This window comes from Macaca nemestrina, chromosome 14 (assembly GCF_043159975.1).
Source record: "Macaca nemestrina isolate mMacNem1 chromosome 14, mMacNem.hap1, whole genome shotgun sequence".
NCBI classification, from domain to species: domain Eukaryota; kingdom Metazoa; phylum Chordata; class Mammalia; order Primates; family Cercopithecidae; genus Macaca; species Macaca nemestrina.
In genome coordinates this window covers 47,909,533-47,927,412 of record NC_092138.1, presented here as the reverse complement: position 1 = coordinate 47,927,412, position 17,880 = coordinate 47,909,533, and the positions used below count along the sequence as shown (strand labels likewise).

Here is a 17,880-nt window from a genome sequence, read left to right as displayed (position 1 = left end):
AAACTAATCTATAGTGGCAGAAATCTTATCAATGGTTATTTGGGGAAGAGGAAATAAGGAATTAACTTGAAGGAGCACTTGAGAAGTTTCTAGGGTGACATAAAAGATCTACTCATGATTTGGATGGTGATGATGGAATACAGATATTTGTCAAAACCTACAAAAGTGAACTCTTAATGTTTGCATTTTAAATAAAGTATACTTCAGAAAAAGATGATTTTTAAAAAGCATTAGGAACTATTGATCCCATGAGCCCATTCTGAAGAATGTGATAGAGAACATGCTTCACATAACCAAAACATCTGAAGTGCACTATCCAATACGGCAGGAATCTCCACCACGCCCATCCCCCACTCTGGCCACAGACTGGTACCAAGAGCCACCCTATGGGTCAGTGGCTACTATATTGAACAGCATAGTTACAGAACATTTCCATCGCTGCAGAAAGTTCCATTAGACAATGCTGGTCTAAAGAAATGTTGAAATAAAAATTGCTGGTAAACATTAAATATACATTTATTGATAGAACTAAGAGTGAGATAAAGAAGGGAATATGGTAATTACTATATACTTAGTCATTGTCATTATCATTCACTGAATATGCACATTATATATGCAACATTTTTAACAATTCTACATGTTTTAAAAAACATGCTGAGTAAAAGCAGCTGACCAAAAAAGTAGTACATGCCATATTACTTACATGATACTGTCATATTGGAGTGGTAGTATTAGTATTGTTACTGAGACTGTTGTTGTATAATAAAGGATAAGAAAGAATGTAATTGACTGACTGTGGAAAGTCTGATACAATTATCCCCTATGCTCCTGACAACAAGAAAGGAAGGAAAGAGTTACAATACAGACAAGACCAAATAAAAAGGTCCATAGTCCTGAATATGAATAAAAAAATAACAAAATGAACTCATATTCCCCATTCAGGAGGCTTAGAAACAATGGCCAACCCAGTAGCAGTAGGCATTGCTAACTCTCAGATTTGGATCTTAAAATACCACTTCCCACTAAAAGAAACCAGGACTTCTTAAATGTCTGATTCCAGGACTGGGGCAAGAATTATGCAAGACGAGACTGAAATACGTTGTCAGACCAGCACTAAGAAATTTATCAGAGAATAGCCGCCACGGTGGCTCACACCTGTAATCCCAGCACTTTGGGAGGCTGAGGCGAGTGGATCACCTGAGGTTAGGAGTTTGAGACCAGCCTGGCCAACATGGCAAAACCCCGTCTCTACTAAAAATACAAAAATTAGCCAGGCTTGATGGCATGTGCCTGTAATGCCAGCTGCTTGGGAAGCTGAGGCAGGAGAGTGGCTGGAACCTGGAAGGTGGAGGTTGTAGTAAGCCAAGGTCGGCCTGGGTGGCAGAGCGAGATTCCCTCTCAAAAAAAAAAAAAAAAAAAAAACTTATCAGGGACTACTAAGAGCATGTCAAATTGATGGAGTTGCTCCCTGGCCAATTTGAACTTTCAACACTGTGATAATTAAAATGGATTGAAAACCATCAAAATATATTTAAATCCATTAGTTTAAATCTCTGCATGTAGGTACTTGTGTGTGATCTGTTGGCTGTGAGCCCTATTCTGATGCAGTGTTTTCATCAGAGCATGTGTGTAAGATGATGACTTCCCCTGGGCATCTTGTTAAAAGATAGATTATGATTCAGAAGGTCTCAGGTGGAGTCTGAGAATCTGCATTTGCAACTAGCTCCCAGGTGTCACTCTAAGCTGCATCTATGAACCACCCATTTAGCATCAAAGGTCTACATCTAAACACTAAACACGTGACCTACATAGAGGGACAGGAAGGAGGAAGGCAGGTAAAAGATATGATTGAACATTCTAATTCTAGTCTTTATATTTTTGAGAGGGAACCCTGATTATGTGAGCAGTGGCTCACACTTGTATTCCCAGTACTTTGGGAGGCTGAGGCGGGCAGATCACGAGGTCAGGAGATCAAAACCATCCTGGCTAACATGGTAAAACACTGTGTCTACTAAAAATACAAAAAAAAAATTAGTAGGGCATGGTGGCACACAACTGTAGTCCCAGCTACTTGGGAGGCTGAGGCAGGAGAATCGCTTGAACCCAGGAGGCGGAGGTTGCAATTAGAAAGTACTTAGAAGACAAAACCACTGATTATGCTTAGGTTTAGGTGGCATTTGGCTGAACCTGATGAAATGAGACAGAGTCATCTATAAGAAAACCAGAGGGCTGGGTGTGGTGGCTCACAGATGCCATACACAAAATGTCCTGTACACACAACGGATGACAGATCTAAAATGCATAAGTGAAGAGTGTATGGGGGAAGGAGGAAGGAAGAGGACAAAGAACTGTAATACTACACACATAACTGAGAAGTTTACATAGTGGCAGTATATATGGTGTGTAATCAGGGCGCAGAGATAGAGGCAGATAAAGCCAACTAGTTTTAGCCTGTCGCTGACCAGACACAGAGTAGCCACAGAAAGGAGGTTATCACCTTCCCAGAGAGATAATCTCTATCTCTTCTGTACTCTGACAGTCTTGGGTACCTTATAGCTTTTGTGATGTTGAGCTACAATTGTCTCTTTATGTGTCTGTCTTCCCCAACTGTCTTGAGAGATCCATGACCTAAAGTCAATGTCTTATTCATTTCTCCCTGGGTCTCAGTCTCTTCATCTGTAAAATGGAGGTAAATTCTTGAAAGGGTTTGAAAGAATACATTAAAAGTCTACATCACGGTGAGTGGCATTTAACAGGCAACCAATAATGGTAGCTATTACTCATAGGTTTTCTAACCTCCAGTTTCTAGCCTCTGAAATCTACTCCGGGTACATTATCCAACCAAAACTACTCTCTCATTAGTGTCCTAGTGTCTGACAAAATGAAATGATGCATCAACTCCCAAACCTAGAATTCTGCCTGGGAGCTCCTTACTTTCCAACGACCAGGCTTGACTTAACAATGACCTACCTCATTTCCTCTCCTCTTAGAGTTAGCTGCCCCATTGCACAATGATCTTCCCGTATTTCTTTCACTAGTGAGCCCTGCCCTTATCCAGCCCCACTTACCCTCTCTAAAGCTTGGTTCAAACACCAGCTTTTCAAGAAGCTTTGTGTGATCTCTTCCTCAGTGAAAAGTGATTTCTTTCTCTTCCAAGACCAAAGCTCAAATACCATGCTCTTGGCCAAATCTTTTGAAACCCTTCCCAGGGATGGCTAAAAACTTTAGGAGAGTCTGTTCCTAAAGAATTTTACTAGATTTTTATAGTTACATTTGTTATTATGTAACTCTAAGTAATAATATTTATATTTTTCTTAATAACCTCTTAGCTTACTGATATGAGGAATAGAAGCTTAGGAAAATGAGGATAGTCCTAATATAAATTTCACAAACCTAAAAGAATAGTTGAGTTAATTTTGAGGACTATTTCCAATGAGGCCTTATGCCGTCTGAATTCGAACACTCCTTGTTAATTTTCAACCACGGAGTGGGGGGAGTACACAGCATATATATTCTATTCTAAACCGTCTGCATTTAAAAAAATTACGTATCTGTTAGTCAACTAGCCAAAGAGCTAACTGAATGAGATAATGAAGGATAAAGAAAATATAGGGCTAAGAATTCAAAGAAAAAATTCTGATTTTTTAATCTGTTCCTTTGAAAAATACTGCAGATTTTTTTTTCTTTACTATCTTTCTTCTAAATAGTATTTCTTCTATCACTTTCCTGGCATTTGCAGAAAAAAAAAATCCATTACAGGAACGTATTTTCTCTACTTGTCAGCTGCTACCTATGCAGTTCCACTATGAATGGCCATTAACTGCCAATCTCAGCATTATTACCATGAGGCCTCCATAAACTCCATCCCATTGGTCACTCTTTAAAAATGGCACAGCTGCAAAACAATGTTAGTCATGATTCAGCCCCAATTTTCCCTGTCAACAGCCTTGTTCAACTTCCCAAATATTCCTACTTTTTGCCAAGTCCATTTTGTAAATGAAATCTGCCTTTTGAAAATCACCATATGAATATGTCAACAGGTCATGAAATATTTTCATTACAAATCTTAAAGAAAAACTTAGCTCTAAAGAAACAGTTTGAAAAATGTCTATTTCATTAAGTGCAAGTGTGAAGTCTTGATGGAAAACATTTATTTTGGCAACTTTTTATTATGTTGGTGGCCCCAAAGTATCCTGACCAGACTATCTTTGTGGGAGGTGAAACTGGGGGATTCTGGAGCAAATGAAAAATTCTCTACTAGGAACTTTCGGACCACAAGTATTGGGGAAAGACTGGGAAAATCCAAACTGCAAACGCCAGGCACAAGAGCTTATTCCTGTATCATTGGAGTCATTTCTCAATTATCCACATCAAGAAAAAAAGAAGCAGTGGTATGGACCAAAGACAGAAGATAATCCCCAAAATAATTCATGTTTGACTTTGAAGCAAATACATGTGTATGTGTACACACATTTCCCTCATTCAACTATATTGCTGGAGTCATTTTCTCTGCCTGATACTTTCTACTCATCCTTCATGACCCAATAAAAATGTCACTTCCTTTGTGAAGCCTTCCTCACATTCCCAGAGAGACAATCTCTATCTCTCCTGTACTCTGAAAGTCTTGGGTACCTTATAGCTTTTGTGATGTTGAGCTACAATTGTCTTTTTGTGTGTCTGTCTTCCCCAACTGTCTTGAGAGATCCATGACCTAAAGTGAATGTCTTATTCATTTCACTTTCCCCAGAGCCAAGCCCCAAATACAGACAATGCCAAGCAAACATTTTTTGAATGATTATGTTTTCAGGTAATCCCAAGCTGCTTGGGGATGTAGTATCCCAGATGTATCTACGGATGAACAAAAATATCAGATAAAATATCAAATTAGAATTAGAAACTGACACAGACCATTCCCAAAGAGTGTAATCAAGAGAGAAGTTCATGAGATTCCTTAAAATTAAAAGCTTGTTTCCGACCTTTGTGATTTCCTTGCAGCCTCTCTAGCATTCACTGATCATACCACTCACTCCCTCACAATACCCGTGCTGCTCTGTTTTCTTATTCATCATTTTAGGCACAAGGACTCTCTTGCTACTAGATGGATGGGACCATGCTATAATAATTATAATCCTCCTTTACTTCTTTATAGCATACTGTGTTCATCAGTTACCCATAGCCACACTGCTCTATAAGTTCACTGTGATGGCTATCCTCATTTTCATGTGAGAAAACTAAGAATCCAAAAAAATGAAGTGACATGGATAAGGATCCACAGCTAAATGTAAAGACTGTATCAGGACCCAAATGTCACTGACTCTAACGTCTTAGTGTCCTAGACACTGTGTGATGATGCTACAGCTTATTCTCCATAGTACAAGGAAGGTCCTGATTTACAGAGAGAAAACCCCAAGATGAGGGAAATTAAATGGCACATTCAGAGATCTCAGAAGGGCACAGCCAGAGGCCAGGGTGAAATCCAAGGCTCTATATAGGTTTATTAATTCAAAGACTTGCCTCCTTGATGTTCCTTTTTTTATAAAATATGAATAATTTGTTATCATGACACTTCAGCAAGACCCTTTCCAAAAAATAACACTAACAAAGAAGAGACACCATATAAATAAGATATAATATAATCAAAAATAAGACACCATATAAACTTTATGTAAGCAACTTTGCTTAAAGTGAAAAATTTTGTCAGTGATACCAAGAACAAAAAACAAAAAACAGTACCGTGGGGCTAATGGTTGACGACCAACTTATATCCAATAATTGGCTGATTAGATGTTAGGTATACACACACACATACGCTACTTATTTAACTAAAGATTCTTTCAAGTTGGAGAGAAAAGCTTAATGGAGAAGGTGCCATTGAGGAGAACCTGGAAAAGCAAGTGAGAGAGAAGCTACATGAAGGGTGTTCCAAGTGTACACAGCCCAGAATAAGAAGGGTCATGTGGCTATGAGGAACAAGAAAACTATCAGAAAACAGGAAGAAAAACCCCAGGGGGAGGAAGGAGAGAAGGCAGAGATAAAGTTGGAAAGGGTCTTAAATGTCAAGCAGGAATGGGAATAGTTTTACAGGTTATTTTTATTGTGTTTAAAGATACATATAATTTACCATTTTAAACCATTTTTAAGTGTACAGTTCTCTAGTATTATGTATATTCATACTGTTGTAACCATTGCCACCATGCAGCTCCAGAACTTTTTCATATTCCCCAATTGAAACTCTGTACCTATTAAATGCTAACTCTCTATTTCCCATCTCCTCCAAGCCTCTGGCAACTGCCACTCTATTTTCTGTCTCTGAATTTTACTACTCTAGGTACCTCATATAAATGGAAACATCCAGTATTTATCCTTTGGTGACTGAATTATTTAACTTAGCATAATGTCTTCAAGGTTCATCCATGTTGCAGCATGAGTCAGAATTTCCTTTTTAAGGCTGAATAATATTCTATTGAGTGTATATACCCTATTTTGTTTATTCATTGGTCTAACAGTGGATATGAGATGCTTTCATGTTTTGGCTATTGTGAATAATGCTGCTACGAACATTCATTTATAAATATCTATTTGAGTCCCTGCTTTCAATTGTTTTGTGTTTATACCTAGGAGTAGAATCCTGAATCACATAGTAATTCTATATTTAATTTTTTGAGGAAGTGGCATACTTTTTTTTGGCAACGGAGCTGCAACCTCTTACATTCCTACCAGCAATTTCTTCACATTCTTGCCAATACTTATTTTCTTTTTCCTTTTTATAATAGACATACTATGGGTGTGTTAACAAGTAATTTTTAATGACCAAGCATTTAAACTGAAAATGAAAGTGCTAACAAATGGTAAAACACTGTAACAACTTCTTCACTGTATTTTACCAAACTTAATCTAAATTATAGTAAGAAAAATCTAACCTGAGCTCTACTCTTTTAACAGATCTACCCTTTTAACATATTTTTAAGCGCACCTCTCAATATTGTTAACTATAGGCAGGATGTTATACAACAGATCTTTAGAGCTTATCACCTTGCGTGACTGAAAATATATTCTCTTAATAAGCAATTCCCAATTTCCTCTCCCTCTAGACCCTGAAACCACCATTATACTCTCTGGTTCTATGAGTTTGACTATTTTACAAGTGGAATCATGCCATATTTGTCATTCTGTGACTGGCTTATTTCATAGCATAATGTTCTCAAGGTTCATCCATATTTTTTCTTTTTTAAGTTCTGGGATACATGTACAGAACATTCAGGTTTGTTACATGTATATACACATGCCATGGTGGTTTGCTGCACCCATCAACCCATCATCTACATTAGGTATTTCTCCTAATGCTATTCCTCCCCTAGCTCCCTACCCTACAACAGGCCCCAGTATGTGATGTTCCTCTCCCTGTGTGCATGTGTTCTCATTGTTCAACTCCCACTTATGAGTGAGAATATGCAGTGTTTGGTTTTCTGTTCTTGTGTTTTTTTCTGAGAACGCTGGTTTCCAGCTTCATCCATGTCCCTGCAAAGGACATAAGCTCATCCTTTTTTATGGCTGCATAGTATTCCATGGTGTATATGTGCCACTTTTCTTTATCCAGTCTATCATTTATGAGGCCAGCATCATCCTGATACCAAAACCTGGCAGAGTCACAAATTTTTTGTTTTGTTTTGTTTTTTGAGACAGTTTCACTCCTGTCACCCAGGCTGGACTGCAATGGCGTGATCTTGGCTCCCTGCAACCTCTGCCTCCTGGGTTCATTTTCGTCTTTTTAAAGAATGAATAACATCCCACGATGTATATACACCATATTTTGTTTACCCATTCATCTGTTGATAGACATTTAGGTTGTTTCCATATCTTGTCTATTATAACTAATCGTGCAGTGAACATGGGGATACTAACGACTCCTTGAGCTCCTGATTTCATATCTTTCAGATAAATACCCAGAAGTAGGATTGTTAGATCATATGGGAGTTCTATGTGTAATTTTTTGAGGAACCACCTTTCTGTTTTCCACAGTGGCTGCTCCATTTTACATTCCTATCAACATTGTACTAAGGTTCCAATTTCTCCACAAACTTACCAACATTGTTGTCTTTCATTTTTATAACAGTCATCCTAAATAGGTATGAGGTCCTATCTCATTGTGTGTAGTGTTCATCTGCATTTCCCTCATGATTACTGACATTGAGCATCTTTTCATATGCCTGTTGATCATTTGTATGTATTCTTTGAAGAAATGTCTACTCAAGTTCCTATCTTATTTTTAATTGGGTTATTAGTCTCTTTGCTATTGAGTTGTAGGAGTTTAACTCCTTACCAAATATATAATTTGTGTACATGTTTTCTACCATTCCTTAAGTTGCATTTTCTCCATGTTGATTGTTCCCTTTGCTGTGTAAAAGCTCTTCAGTGTGATGTGGTGTGACTTGTCTAATTTTCCTTTTGCTGCCTATGCATTTAGTATCTTGTCCATGAAGTCACTGCCAAAACTAATGTTATGAAGACTTTCCCTTACGTTTTCTTCTACAAATTTTTCAGTTTCCAGTCTTATATTTAAGTATTTAATCTATTTAAAGTTGATTTTTATATATGAAGATAGGGATACAATTTCTTTTTTTTTGTATATAAATATCCACTTTTTCCAATGCCATTTGTTGAAAAGACTATCCTTTCCCCATTGTGTGTTTTTGGCACTATTATCAAAGATCAGTTGACCCTGTATGTGTGTATTTCTAGGCTCTCTATCCTGTTCCATTGGTCTATATGTCTGTCCCTATGCAAGTACGTAGAGTTTTAATTACTACAGCTTTGTAATATATCTTGAGATCATGAAGTATGGTACCTCCAGGGCTGATTGTTTAATATAAGTTAAAGGGCCCAAAGATATCAGGTGTGGACAAACTGTTGCTTATTGAAATTCCTGAGATAGGCAACCGCCTTCTATTTCATCCAAAAGACAGGTAAGTGACCAATACTATTTGTATGTTCTGCAACTTTTAATTGCAAAAGACCAAGAACCTTAGTAGTTGCAACACAACGCTGATACAAATTGCTTAGTTTCTTCTACTTAAAAGAGACATTTTCTACTTTTTTACAGAAAAATCATAAAATATTATCAAAAAGTACTTAAATATCCATTATTTCACCTATTCCAAAATAACCACTGTTAAATTATAATAACTTTCTATATCCTAAACTCAAACATGTCTACTAATAGAAAACTTTAAATTTTCTGTTATAAAATGCAAATCCAAAATTACATAGTCACATGGCTCTAGATCTATTAATAAGAAAGTATATTTTATGAAGAGATTTATGTGTAAAAAATTAAAAATTATGAGAACTTAGGCCAATTTGTAGAACTTAACCACTTTCATATTATCTCACTTTAAGTGACCTAGGAGAATTCTTCATTGAAAACTAGCTAAATACATGGATATTTCCAAACTATAGTTTATCAATTACTGCACAAACTTAATTGCTTTAAAAATGAACAGTTTCTTTTCCTCCATAAAATACACTCATTGCTAAATATATTTTGCTTAAATTTTCCAGAAGATGGCTCTTTGAGATGAAAGTAAACATGAAAAACTTCTGGCTGAAAGCATTTTTAAAAGTATTTAGGGAGGGAGTAAAGAAAAGGTTATGACTAAAATTAACTACAGTGTGTGATAAATGAGAAAAATGAAAGCACAAAAATAAAGTTAATACAACACGGTGGCTATCTAACCCAAGTCAAGCAAAGCAAGAATTAAACATATAATAACAAAATTAACTCAGCCTCATGAGAATGTTGGTTGGAAGATGACTTTACAAAAACAGAGTTGATTACGGAGTTATATAATAGGTTATTGTTTGAGTTCTCTTAAAGTTTCAAGCAATCAGCAATCATAAGTCATCAAAATCTTAAGTTCTGAATATGGAAAGCATTTTTTAAAAAGAAATATTCACTGTTTACAAAGCACTTGAAATCAAAAACTATGAAGCTAATACTAAGAAAAATTGAAACACGACTTAGTCATCCCTCATTAAGGGCCATTGTCCCACTTTTTACAGAAATTGTCATAAGCATCATTTTAGTCAATTATAACCATCCTTGTTGTACAAAATCATTTACACGCTTTTGAAAGTACACATAAATCAGCTAGCCAAAGTAACCCAGTTACCGATCACTGAAGATAGTATTTAATATGTGATTGTATCAGAGTGTACACTACAGGTTCTTACCTTACTGTTTAATAATATCTGTTCTATTTTTATGGCAATACATCAGTAGGTGAAAGAATGTAGTTATCATAGTCATGGAATTCTGAGAGGCAACATTAGGGAGATTTTGATGTAACTTTTAAGCAGATTTAGGATTATATGATGGCTCTTAAAGAAATTGATTTTGGCTGTTTATTTTGCTTTTTTTGTTTAACTCACTAAATTATTTGTACCAAGCACAGGCAATGGAATTCAAATCACTGGTCACTGTGTTTTATTTAAGGGTAGTCTCCTATTCCTACAACACAACTGGCAAATGCTTGAAGGCCTCCTCCCTCCTCTATATGGTAGTCCCTGTCTCTGAAAAGTCTGTTCTTCTTTCAGTCTGGACTATCTTGAGCCTGCTTCACTCTGTAACAAAGATGCAGAGTCAAATTCATGTAAATGATCAACAGGCACTTCAAACTTAATGTGTCTAAAATCTGGATTTCTGATTTCCCTCAAAAAATTATGTCTCTCATATTCTTCCTTCCTTTGGTAAATGTCAATGCCAGCCCACTAGCTGCTGAGGGCAAAAGGCCTGCAGTCTTCCTTTACTCTTACACCTCATACGCAATCTGTGCTCATTGATTTGACTTTCAAGATATTATCTTATAATCTGACCATTTCTTACCATCTCTGCTGCTACTGTCCTGGCCTGAGCCACCGCCATCTCTTGGCTACATTAGATAAATAGCTCCTATCCTTGTTCCTGCCACAGTCACTTCTCTAAACAGCAGCCAGAGTGAGACTTCCAAGTGCCAACCAGCTACTCTGTGTGTGTGTGTGTGTGGGTGTGTGTGTGTATAACCTGCTATGTATATACACCCACACACAGTATGTATATGTGTGTGTATATATATATATGCACACACACGTGTATTTGTGTATATGTGTTACACAATACATACTATATAATTAGTATGTATCAATGTCCAAAGTGCTTTGCTTGTATTATGCCATTTCATCATGAGGTCTATGAAGAAGATAGTATCACTTTCTTCAAAGAGGAGGCAACAGAGGCCCAGTAAGGTTAAGTATTGTGCCCAAAATTGCACAGCTGCTGGTAAGTGGCAAAGCTGGGATCCAAACCCAGGCAATATGGGCATTAGTTCCTCTATTGCTCCCAGGAGGTTCCCACCTGAGTCACAGGAAAAACACAGTCTACGAGGTCCTATATAATCTGGCCCTCTCTCTACACATTGCCTATTAATTTTCATGTTCAGTCCACTCCAGTCTCATCACCTCCTTGCTCTCTGTTGAACACATCAGCATGCTCCCAGCTCAGCGTGGTAGCACTTGCTGTCCCTTCAGCTTCAATCTACCTCCAGATACCCACATGGTTTGCTCAAATGTCAGATTATCAGTAGAATCTTACCTAATTTCCCTATTTAAAACTGCAGCCCTCTTCTCCCTTTCTTCCTTCCCCCTTTGCAAACTTTATTTTTATCCCTAATGCTTAGCAGCACTTGACAAGATATATATTTTACTTGCGCATATTTCTGCTTCACCTGATTATAACGTTAAGTTGCATGATTGTAAGGATTTCTGTCTGTTTTGCTCACTCTCATGTCTCCAGCACCTAGAATGTGTTTAGCACTTGGATGGATGAAAGGAAAGCAATGGGAGGGTGGGAGAGAGGGAGAGAGGATGAGGGAGAGAGGAAGGAAAGGAAACAGAAAGGGAGAGAGGGAGCTTGAGCTGTATGGTGTAATTGATCGGTTTTCTTCATAGCATCAGAGGTGACTATGAATTGAACATTAATGAAAAGCTAAGAGAATTCCATCACCACCATTTTTTTTTTTTTTTCCCGATATGGAGTTTTGCTCTGTTGCCCAGGCTGGAATGCAGTGGTGCAATCTCGACTCACTGCAACCTCTGCCTCCTGGGTTCAAGCAATTCTCCTGTCTCAGCCTCCTGAGTAGCTGGGATTACAGGAGCACACCACCACACCCAGCTAATTTTTGTATTTTTGGTAGAGATGGGGTTTCACCATGTTGACCAGGCTGGTCTCAAACTCCTGACCTCAGGTGATCCACCTGCCTTGGCCTCCCAAAGTGCTGGGATTACAGGCGTGAACAACTGCCCCAGCCTCATCACCACCTCTTACTTTGATTTTACAGAAAGAACAGACCACACTCACCTAATCTGTATGGAAAGCAGTTGTCCAAGATTAGAGTCTTGGGGTCTAGCTAAGGCAAAAAATTGATGCTCACGTGGCAAGGAATTTGGAAGGTAGGGAAACTTGTCTACAATGGGAAGTGGAGGAGGGAAGTCATCTCCTTCTTAAAAGTCAGTAAACATTTTTCCTTGGTGAATATTTTAATTGGCCTCTGTTAGTTTTCAGGATGCTTTATTTCATCTTTCATCCAGAGTACAGAGAATGAAGCCACCGACCATATTGGTCTAGGTCTATGGAAACGAGAACTGGGGCAAAGGGTTTTCTAATGTAGTAAGCCCTTAAAAAGAGGAGTAAATAACGTTTAGAGCTAGAGCAAGAATATTGTATTGTGGAGGGTGGTATAAGCTAACTTTAATATCAGGAATAACATTTACAAGTTATACAGAATATCCAGAAACATTATTTAAGCTGTATGTCTTATGGACGAGGTTGTCCACACAACGCTGAATAGCAGGCAGAAAACAGCAAATTGTTCCTCATAAAGAGCCCCAGTTGTACCGTGTTTAGAATTGGAATTCCAGATGACTGCGAGTCTGTCTTTCATATAACTCTTAAGTGCTCTGAGATTTTCAGAGCTTTACACAATCAAAGGTTTAAGCCTGAAATTACCTACAGCATTTGAACCAAGCCAAAGGCTAAATATCAACATTAAAAACAGACATACATTTTTCTTGGGTGATGTATGCCACAGTCAATCATGTGGGCATTTTTATCCAAAAAAGCCTAGTCTCATTGGCACTAAAAGATTTCCTATCATGATAACTTCTTCAATGACTTTAGCCAATTTTAGATGAATATCTCCATATATTATTTCAATGTTACAGGACTCTAACCTTGAGAACCGAACTCATCATACAAGACAAACCTGCTTTTAAAGTGTCTGAACCTATGCTTACCACCATCTTTCCAACACTAGTAGGTCCCCCAGCCTATCGCTGTTTCAATGGCCCTAAAAACCTCAAATATTGCCTTCAATAGTAGCTAAACTTAAAGACACAGTTTCATGTCTTGCCCCACATCCTCAAAATAAAGTCTTTTTGTCTCAAGTCTTATGTTCCACATGTTTCTCTATAATGCTGTTGTAATAAAGATGCAGTTTTAATTTTTCCACTTATTCAATCCTTATCTAATAATATTTTGCAAAGTAATTGATGATGTATCAGAATCCAGCTTCCTGGCAGTACTGGTTGTGACATATTACCTTTATTTATAATTTGTTACATTCGTTTTGACTTCTAATTATGGGTTTTCCTACTCTGCTTCTCATAATGTTCTCATGTTATATTAGCTATTTAAGGATTTTTAGGTACTGGAGGCTAGACAGTTTTTCTTAGTCCCTTAAACTCTCTACTTCTTCTTTCTTACCTGTGCCTCTTCCCTTTCTCAGCTTCTCTTTCTCCTGTAGGCTCCTTCACAACAGTGAGCAGAGGGACACTGCAGGAACCAGCCCAACATTTGCTTGAGCCTATGGCAGGAGACCATCCAGAAAGAGGTTGGTAGTACAGGGATTCACCCAGAAAGAGGTTGGTAGTACAGGGATTCATCCAGAAAGAGGTTGGTAGTACAGGGATTCATGGACAGCGTTGGGGTCATCTGGTCTGGGGAGGCTTGAAGAATAGGTGAGTGAAGGAGGCTCACATAGGATGTGTCTCAAGGTGTCCTTAAGAAGCTGAAAATGTCATAACTAACCTGCCAACATGGTGAAACCTTGTCTTTACTAAGAACTACACAAACTATCTGGGCGTCCTGCTTGGCACCTGTAATCCCAGCTACTCGGGAGGCTAAGGCAGAAGAATCACTTGAACCCAGGAGGCAGAGGTTGCAGTGAGCTGAGATCGTGTCACCGTACTCCAACCTGAGGAACAAGAGTGAAACTCTATCTCAAAAAAAAAAAAGGCTAAAAATGGTGGTTTAATCTATCTAGGTCAGTGGAGATAATCAGATGCAAATGTCCACTATAGTTTACATTTTCTACTACTTCAAAACTTTATATGGGCACATATTTAGTTTCGTACTTCTTATCCTCTATATGTTATTTAACAAAATAAAGCTATTGTTCTGCCTTTATATGAACCTGCTGTCCGAAAAAATGTGAATACAATTTTCAACATTAAAGATAACTATAGTTGAAAATGAGCTTATTTGCATTTTGGTTTGTGGAAAAAAATTACTTCACTGGAAAATATTCCAAATGAGTGATTCCTATCCTAAGCAAATAAAAGCAGTTTAAAATATATTAAGCCACCAGTTCAGAGCCATTATCAATATAACAAAGACTATTTATCAGTCTTAACCTTGTTCTCACATCATAAGTACATATAAAATGTTTACCTGAGTTTATCCAGGACAAGCATACGCTAGTATTTTCACAGTTACATAGTTTTTCTTCGTTGTCCTAAAACAATTGTTTAGAACAATGCAGATATGCTTACATATTCTTGTATCATAATCTTTAAAGTCTAAACTATTAATTATAATGATAATCAAAAGATAAATAGACAAAAACAGAGGATTCAATTTTTGTTCCTTGGTTTGGGAGAGGTACAAACAAAATGAGAAAGCAAGTCGTTTTCTAATTTTAAAAACTACGTTCCTGATTTTAGTTTCTTTAAAAAGATGAGCTTGGCCAAGCAACATGCACTGGGCCCATGGAAATCTGCAAACATGTGTCATTCAGCTCGAGTGATTTTAAAGTATTGCCCTGATCCACCTGCATACAATTTTCATGAAGGCTTGTTAAGTGTTTAATAGGACTACAGAGTACTCTTGTATGTAAGGTCAGCTGTAGGATAGTTAACTGTTCTTAAAGATTGGGAATGTTTATAAAGTGAGAGTAATATAAGGCAGAAAAAAACAATGAAAAAGAATTATTTGTGTTACAAGCTTGAAGAAAGGATACTCATTCACAATAAAGTATTACTACATGTAAAACAATTACTCTGAATATTATATTTGGGGACATGCAGCCATATGCACTACACTTGATGGTATCTTCTCTACAATCTTCAGAACTAAAAGAGCAGTTTTCCACTGTGAGACAGTAACTGCCACTTACTAATTCTGATAGACTAGACTTATCAAAGTCCACCCCCACTCAAAGCTGCAAACTGCCAAAAATATTAACAAGCTGGGCAATGTTGTTTTCTTTTTTTCCAGAAGAATGATCAGTTCAAGATATCAAGTCATCTTTATACATAAGGTACAACTAGAAATGTTTTTAGTTTAAATGTCGGCATTATATCACCAGATAAATCACTAATATTTTAAAAGTTGACTCACAAATGCATAAAATATTAATAAATATGTTAGAATTACAGTTATAAATAATTTTGGGACTAACATTAAAATAATGAGAGATTTTTTCTAAAAATATGTTTTATGAGTCCAAATGGGCACTTCTGTGTCTGGAATGAAGGATGACAGAATGACTATTAAGTAGAAATGACTTAGAACCAGAAAATCTACATCCAAGTCTAATACTACTTAGGCAAATCAGTTAGTGCCTCTAGGCCTTAATTGGTGTTTTAAATGTAAAATGGAAAAAATAATGTCTAACACATAGTGGGTTTGTCTCATAAAATAATAGCTTGACTTGATCATAAACATGCTTTGTAAGCTGCTCTTTCAACGGAGGGTTTTGGTATTCAGAGTTAAGTGACTTATCCCATAACGCAGAGCCAATTTTTTGTAGAGACAACATAGTATGTAATAATCTGGTTTCCTGGCTGCTGTCCATACCCTTTCTAGCACAGTGTACCTTTTTCTCTGGTATTGTGTATCCATTCTAAGAAAAGGAGATAGAATCACAATTCCTAATGCACAATGCTATCTTAAGATTTTGTTCAGAGGCATCTTGTAGGTGTCCTCCTAGCTCACCCTCTCCACTTCTGTACCATCCTTCTGCCTCAGTCTTACAAAAACCACTGCTCCTCTGAGTCTGACACCCTCCAAATACCTTATCTTATATCTCTACCTTATATGTCTTTGGTGTTTCTATCAACTTTGTGATCACTACTCTTTGTTCACTGAGGACTTTTGCTTCTGGTTCAGTCCTCCCATCTATTTCCAGCTTAATCTGCATTTGCACAGAAGATGAGCTATCCATCACTTTGGCTTCTCACTGCTTGACCTCCCATTACTTCTTCCTCCATTCTGCCTCTGCCAGGCTCTCCTATGGTAACACTTGGACCCTTGTCATCATCAGTACACAATGTATTCTAACCACCACTTCCTCTTTGTTCAGCTCACCTGGTCAAGCACTCCCACAACAATTCTTCAAAAGCATGTGGCCTTCAACCCACACACTTCCTCACTATCCACCAGTTGTCGCCTGTCTTCAGTTCTTCTTTTTGTCCAGCTGGGATTCTGAAGTCCCTCAATAAAATCACCCCTTTAGGAACACATCCAACCTCATGTGCCTGTAAGACTTACCAGAAAAACATAAACTGAATGCTTTCCGCCATGGTACTCTTCAGACCAATGGTTGCTTTTTATTTTTTATTTATTTTATTTATTTATTTTTGAGACAGAGAGTCTCGCTCTGTCTCCCAGGCTGGAGTGCAGTGGTGCAATCTCGGCTCAATGCAAGCTCTGCCTCCCAGATTCACGCCATTCTGCTGCCTCAGCCTCCCGAGTAGCTGGGACTACAGGCATGTGCCACCACGCCCAGCTAATTTTTTTGTATTTTAGTAGAGATGGGGTTTCACCATGTTAGCCAGGATGGTCTCCATCTCCTGACCTCAGGATCCACCCACCTTGGCCTCCCAAAGTGCTGGGATTACAGGCATGAGCCACCGCGCCCGGCCCAATGGTTGCTTTTAAAAAATTAAACACAGAGGTTAAAAGGATATTAAACCGAAACCTTCTGTTCCTCTGTCCTCTCCTGTCTCCCTGAGCACAACCCAGGATGAGCCTGAAAGTTAGTCAGTGAATCTCTGACTAAGAACAGATACACAGGAGCTGTGAGGTAGGGGAAGAAAGGCTTTTTTTTTTTTTTTTTTTTTTTTTGAGACGGAGTCTCGCTCTGTCACCCAGGCTGGAGTGCAGTGGCACAATCTCGGCTCACTGCAAGGTATCAAGACATGATAGCAGTGAAATTCCAATGTGAAGTGGCCAGAATACAAATCTTCAAAAAGAGTGAAAATGACTTGATGACATTAAAAAACCCTTCTTTATGAGGATGGGAGTAAAAGACTGAGAACACATTTTGAGAAAAGAAGGATTTTTTTGGGTGAGAACAGCTAGATACTGAGCCTAGTATCCACCATCAAAGGAAAGGGTATCTGGGGATATGTGCCCCCTTGAGTCAACCCTAGTGAGGGCTGCATCTATGGGGCCACCCAGCGTTCAGTACAGCACATCTCTGGATGGAGGTTCCACAGATACAGGTTCTGACCCCTGCCTGGGGAACCTTGAGAGACACAGGCTGATAAACTCCTCTGATGTGGGAG

The 17,880-nt window shown here is 38.0% G+C and overlaps 1 protein-coding gene and 1 long non-coding RNA gene across 5 annotated transcripts in view; one reads left to right on the top strand and one right to left on the bottom strand.

Moving 5' to 3' along the window:
• The window catches only part of LOC105489066 (ADAMTS like 1), a 950,014-nt gene that overhangs the window by 772,546 nt on the left and 159,588 nt on the right, over nucleotides 1-17,880 (bottom strand). The gene's annotated exons all lie outside the window — the stretch shown is intronic.
• LOC105489065 (uncharacterized) overlaps nucleotides 1-17,880 on the top strand; it is a 40,646-nt gene that overhangs the window by 8,601 nt on the left and 14,165 nt on the right. The window contains exons 1-3 of one of the 2 annotated variants that reach the window (XR_011612617.1): nucleotides 12,407-12,483; nucleotides 13,836-13,922; nucleotides 15,587-15,629. This is a non-coding gene — a long non-coding RNA (uncharacterized lncRNA). Of the gene's footprint in view, nucleotides 1-12,406; nucleotides 12,484-13,817; nucleotides 13,923-15,586; nucleotides 15,630-17,880 lie in introns of those variants that run through there. The other variant, XR_011612618.1, reaches the window with a different exon arrangement.